Genomic DNA, 6836 nt, shown 5'->3' on the forward strand with positions numbered 1-6836 from the left:
ATTTTGTTGCTTAATAATATACTTTGAGTGATTAGTTGGAAATCTGATTCGATTTTTTCGACATTGACTTTTTGACTGATGTCATGATGTAATATACGTATCATGTCAATCTTCTTTTGAAAAACATCTCAAGTTCTAAATGTTTGTACAATTGAACATCACTTCTGTTAAGAGTTTGAGTTTTCTGAGTTTTACATTTCTTCAAATTGGATTTCAAAAGACTAGTATCATCACAGCTGTTTTTTCTTTATATTTGGTAATTGGTAATGCTTGGACTTGGAATTGGATTGGAAACCAAGTTGTCTAACAAGAGTACAAGACTGTCCACGAAATTATGAAACAGATCAACATTCAAAAGAAACAGGACTAACACGAGTTTTATCGTTAAAATACTTAGAATATTCGTATGAAATAATATGATTATAAAGAAAGATTTGAACGAAAAGGAAACAGAGTTTCATCTTTGAATTTGATAAGGAAAATATTTCACTTTCATGGAGACAAGTCAAACGAGTGTAGCCGAAAGCACTCGACAGCACACGATGCCGAAAAGTATCCTTAGTCTCTAGTAATTAGTTTACCAACAAGGCCTGAACACTACCTCTAAAAAGTCTACGTGACGTCAGAACTGGAGGCGATCATGGCTCCATTGTCTAAAGGAGGGGCTATACTGAATTTAACCTTAAACTTAAACTTAACCCTAGAAGTTAAACAAAGGCAAATTTTAGGTTAACAGACGTTAAATTCAGTATAAACCAAGCTAAAGTATAAGTTAAGGGAATAAGTATCCCCTTAAATTCAGTATAGCCCATCCTTTATAGGACTATAGGAGAATGCCCAATTTCTTAGTTTTTCTTGAATAATTTTTGAATGGTTAATGCTACAAATTTCAATTAAAAACCAGCTTGTAGAGGAGAAAAAGTAGATCATTTTTCATGTTTCAAACACCTATGTGCTCGATCAAATTTTCGATTTATCAAAGTTCAAAGTTTCAAGGTTGCAATTTTTTTACACTTAAATCTTAAATTGAAATAAATCGAAAATTTGATCGAGCACATAGGTGTTTGGAACATGAAAAATGATCTACTCTTTCTCCTCTACAAGCTGGTTTTTAATTCAAATCTGTAGCATTAACCATTCAAAAATTATTCAAGAAAAACTCAGAAATCGGGCAATTTCCTATAAGACAATGAAGCCGCAATCGCCCCCAGCTGTGACGTCAGAAAACCAGTGCTCTGGCCTTCTTGTATAGGAGCCAGGAGGTGTTGCGTTTACGCTATACAGGGCTTGAAAACCGGATAGATATCACTCTCGGTTTTGGTTTCGGTTTTCTGTTTTTTGAAAAAGTAAAGGTTTTGGTTTCGGTTTTGGTTTAGGTTTTTTAAAATCTTATCTCTCTCGTTCCGGTTTTGCTTAAAGGGTTTGATTTCAAAGGAATCGGTTTCGGTTTCGGTTTTTTCCTTTTTTCTCCATTTTTTAGAGGGAAGAAGGCCAAGAAAGTGATCATTTTATCAAATACTTTGTGTATGTGACTAGAAAGTGGCACTTTGGCAGTGCCAAATTTGTCAACTTTTCCAGTTTTCAAGCCTTTTCACCTTTAGCATCAGTTTTTACTTTATTTTTACCAAAAATGCAGTATTAATTAGGCTAATTACCTGAAAAATTGCAAAACCAAAACCAATTCAGTTTTCAATCGGTTACGCTCTTGGTTTCGGTTTTGAATTTGAGAAAATAACGCTCCCGGTTTCGGTTTTGGTTTTAGTTGTGGGAAAATAACGCTCCTGGTTTCGGTTTTGGTTTTGGTTTTGAGCAATTTTAATCGGTTTTTGGGGGTTTCGGTTTCGGTTTTGGTTTCGGTTTGCAAGCCCTGACGCTATAGACACTGGACCTGCGTATAAGATAACCAACTGCAGGCCGAGGGGAACGGAAACGGTAAAGAAAACTTGTGTAACGCAAATTTATCCCGCTGGGTGCTCTTCGCAGCGCTGTACAGTAGACTCTCGATTATCCGACTCCGGATTATCCGACTTTCGGGTTATCCGGTAAAAATTTATCCGACTTACTTTTCGCATTATCCGACCCACCAAGGTCGGATAATCCAAAAAACCCCTAATTTTTGATTTTGGAGTGTAAATAATGGTGCAGTATGCAGCATTTTGTATTCTAACGGTGTTATTTTCCTTGAAATTGATCCAACTTATCTCAAAAAATTATAATTTGAGTCAGTATTTCATTGTCTTTTATGTACAAAAGTACATTATTTTTGTTTATTCATCTTTTTTTTGATTTTTTTGTTCCTGCTTTGAGCCAAAACTTGATTTTCTGAATAAAAAATTGTCTTCTCAAGCTTATGCACTTAATTTCTACGCTAAAAACATCCATTTCGGATTATCCGACTTTTTTGGTATCCGACTCACCTTACCCCCCCGATTAGGTCGGATAATCGGGAGTCTACTGTACTTCAATTCTGCAGGCAATAGGGAAAAGGGAGGGTTGTGTAGTCCGCGAGGTACTCCTGTCTGCGCGCGCAGCCAGGAGTACCTCGCGGACTACACAACCCTCCCTTTTCCCTATTGCCTGCAGAATTGAAGTACAGCGCTGCGAAGAGCACCCAGCGGGAGAAATTGGCGTTACACAGGATATTTTGCCAAGATGGCTGCCAGTTGGTTGTCTTATACGCAGGTCCAGTGTCTATAGTTTACGCGATTACGCCGGGCGTAAACGCGCCAAAAAACGCGGTCTCAGTTTCAAGCGTTTAACCGCGTTTTTCTTGTCAGTAGGGTAGCATACACATATGAGCCCTCGTCATAGGTAGCTAGGTACGAGTACATACAGGGTGCCCAGAAATATTGAGCACCCCTAAAAAAGTTTTCTACTAAAATACTTTGGTTGGTCACAGTGAATGATGATAATGATAGCACATGATTGGTTGTTGGACTGGAGAGATAACATTCCACCAATCATATGCATCTATTTCACGTTGCCAACCTATATTTTTAATGAAAAACTCTCTTTGGGGTGCTCGATATTTCTGGGCACCCTGTAGCTAGATACTAAATAAATAGGTAGGCACTAGAAGTACATATAAAATTACATACTTACTATTACTATTGCATGCAGTAGACGTACTCTGCTCGAAGATTTTTCTGAATTTGGAGTAGAATTCAAACAAATTCAATAATATCGAAAATTTAAAAAATATCCAGAGTTTGGTGCACCAGCACGTATTGTAACATTAATGAAAATTTATGAACTCGTACTTCGATAAAATCGTTTATTTCTTCGATATACTTCAAACAATTGTGTTCAGTTATCAAACACTACACAATGTTCGAATAGTAAAAAAAAAAGAATCACATCTTACATACATATAAAAGTAACTTAAAAACCTTCAATATGAAGAATCTGCACCAAACGATTAATGGATCTTTAAGTATCATCGAATAATTTTAAATTTTACAAATAGTGGACTCGATTTCTCAATGAATTCTGAGAATAACAAACAACCTCAGGCAATCAAGGAAAATTTCAGGAATTGAAACCATTAAAAATTGTCATTACATTATGGTAAAAAGGGTACACAAATTAGGTATAGGTAATTGTAAAATATGTGCATCGGTCTGAATCAGGATAGGGATGGTATCATTGAAAAAAATATAAAAGAATAGATACGAGAAGGAAGTCACATTTATCGTATCTTATTTAAAATTTTTACTTTCGAAAACTGAAAGTTTAATAAATTTAAATACCCTACCCCCAAAAAATAATACCCAGAAGTACCAAGAAGGTACAATAGAAATAACGATAGGTAATTTGAAAATGTCAACACTAATAATGTGGAAATACACGTAGGTAATTTTTTTTGGGGCTAGACTCAAATGTCGGTTAATTATAAATTATCCTCGAAAATCTGCCAAAATTCATTCCGACTAACGGTACTTATTAGACTTACATAAGTGTAGATACTCCCAATGGGTAATCTTAAGAAACAAAAAAAAAAAAAACAAAACAGGGGAAATTCTTAATTCCTAAGTTCTAAATTCTATTGGATCTAAAGGAATAGGAATCTCGATAAATTAATAGTTTCAGTTTACAAAACCGTCTCTGTACATAAAATTGTATTACTTCCCTCCAAAGTGAACACAATTCGGAGTACAGAGACATTCGTATACAAACATAAAATAACACAAAACAAAAACTAGAAAAATCCTACTGGAGGGACTATCACAGTCCAAAAAATATGTACATTTAAAATAAATAATAAATTATACTCATCGTACATTATTGTATCCGCACTCAACATTGTCGTATAATAATTGATCAGTGTTGCAAGAGTGGAGTAAGAGTAGGAGTAAGGAGTGCAAGGAGTGAGAATTTTTGAAAGGAGTAGGAGTGGAGTTGGAGTGTTGTCAAATCAAAACTCCTTACTCCTCTTTTTTCCCCTAATTTTGTGACTAAATTACATCAAAATGTTGCTGTTACTCGCGTATTTTCAGTATTTTCAATTTTTTTAGTTGTTTATTTTACTGTTTTTCTCATTATTATCATCAATGATACTATTTTATCAATTATTGATATACTTTTACCATCTTACACCTTTAATTTATGGATATAATCAATCACTCAATATCTGTAGAGTCAAAATTCCTGAAAAATAATGAAAAACAATGGGAGTAAGGAGTGGAGTAGGAGTGGAGTAAGAGTGTTGACATTTCCTTTGGAGTGAGTAAGGAGTGAGAGTAGTGCTGAAACAACCACTCTTGCAACACTGTAATTGATGCACCGCCGCGACGCAAAAAAAATAAATTATTAGAAACTAGGAAACTACCTATAAAATAAGATCACGATACATGTTTTGATACATAGAATGCAGTATGCACCTATGCAGGTACTTTTGCATGGATCTCACTCTCAACTAAGTAGTCTAATTCATTGATTCGAAATATTCCCATAATTGTCTCACTCTCCACTCCACCCAGCGGAAAATGATTGGATCTGATCAGGCTGAGGCAGATCAGATTCCTTTGATCAGATTAGATCTGATCAAAGGAAAGTTTCTATCGGATTAGTTCTATTCAGAGCTGATCAGATGTAATAGGAGAAACCTAATCGCATCTGATCACTTCTGGACATTACTCGGATCCAATTTTACATGACCAGAACTAATGAGATCAGATTTGATCTGTTCAGACCGGATCAGATCCAACTCGGATCCAATTTGATTTGACTAAATCCAATCTGATAAGAGTTCTGCTCAGATTTGACCTCAGACCTCATCAGTCTGATATACTCTTTCCCCCTGGATAATAATAATTAGTAACATGGAAATTTCACTTAGAATAGCATAAGTTAGGCACCGGGTTTCAATAACTTCAGTATCTGTATCCAAATAGCACGTAATAAGTTAAACTAATACTGGATTAATAAAATTTGATATCACATCATGTCTTACGTTCACCATGCTCAGCTCATCATAATCATTAGGCCTAATAAATTTACAGATACACATACTAGTATAGGAACTGAATCATTTCCAAAATTACATATCTACTACATACATCGAATTACTAATAAGAATAAATAATATGCCACTCTACTCGCGACATGAGTTTCAGCTGCATTTACGATTAGGTAAAGTAAAACATTAGAAATTACATTCACATTTCACAGCTTACGTAGGTAGTTGATTAATGTCAAGTTTCACTTGCAAAACAATCGAAAAGGTAACTTAATTACAAACTGATCACAGTTTATAATCATAATGATATTTTTAAACAACAAATTTCACTTTTCAAACCGAACCGAATGAACTTTCCATAAAAGATCAAACTTTACAACTTTAGGATTAGGAATAGGAACATGAACATGAAAAAATTCTGATAAGTGGTAATTCGTGTTCAAAGGGTTGCATACCCTAATCCCTTCGCCATTCGCCTCCTTTATTGCTAATTCTTCGAACTTTAATTTTTCCATTTTATCCAACATAAAATGATTAATTTATAGGTTATTTCTTTACAGATTTGAAAATACGAGTTAGAGCACGTTTCAACGTTCTGTTCTGTTCAGTAGCTGTTTTCGGAATTTGGGAAACCTTGCTTTCATTTAGCAAATCTTATTTCGAACTTTCAATAATCATGAATCGAATAAAATCAATTTAGAATAAATACCTATTTCTTTATAATAAAGAATCATCAATGACCATTACAATCTTCGATGATGGATTATCAAACATTACTGATTACTTAATACACTTGGCTTGAAAATGAAATCAATAATCAGTCAATCACCAAGTTCGTTGAAAGGAATAATGAAGGCGAATTTTTGTAATTTTCTTCGTTCAAAATGATTATGTAATCCAAAGTGTTATTTTAAAAAATCGCAATCGTATCTCACGGGGAAAATGGAGAATGGATTGTAAAAAGAAACTATTCTAAAACGAAAAACTCTGTTTAGTTGAAGGAAAAGTGAGACATTGATCAGATTACTAACTAGGTTCATATTTATGCTTACGAGAAGAGCGAAAATAAGCAAAATGTTCAAAAGCCACAAGCATAAAATATTATATAAAGTCCTGCCAAATAAAAAGAATACCTACCGACGAACCAACGATTGGATCTGATAAGATGAGATCAGATCCAGACCCTTGGATTCACATCAATTAGGACCACATCTATCATTAAATCTGATCAGTTTTCATCGAATTAGATCCGTTCAGATTTTTTTGAGTTCTGATCAGATCAGATCAAGAAATTTCCTGGATCTAATTTGATATGATCATATCTAATTAGATTACAGTTCCGATCGAATTGAATCTGTTCAGAAGTTCAGACCTGATG

This window comes from Planococcus citri, chromosome 3, assembly GCF_950023065.1.
Source record: "Planococcus citri chromosome 3, ihPlaCitr1.1, whole genome shotgun sequence".
In the NCBI taxonomy this organism is placed as follows: Eukaryota; Metazoa; Arthropoda; class Insecta; order Hemiptera; family Pseudococcidae; genus Planococcus; species Planococcus citri.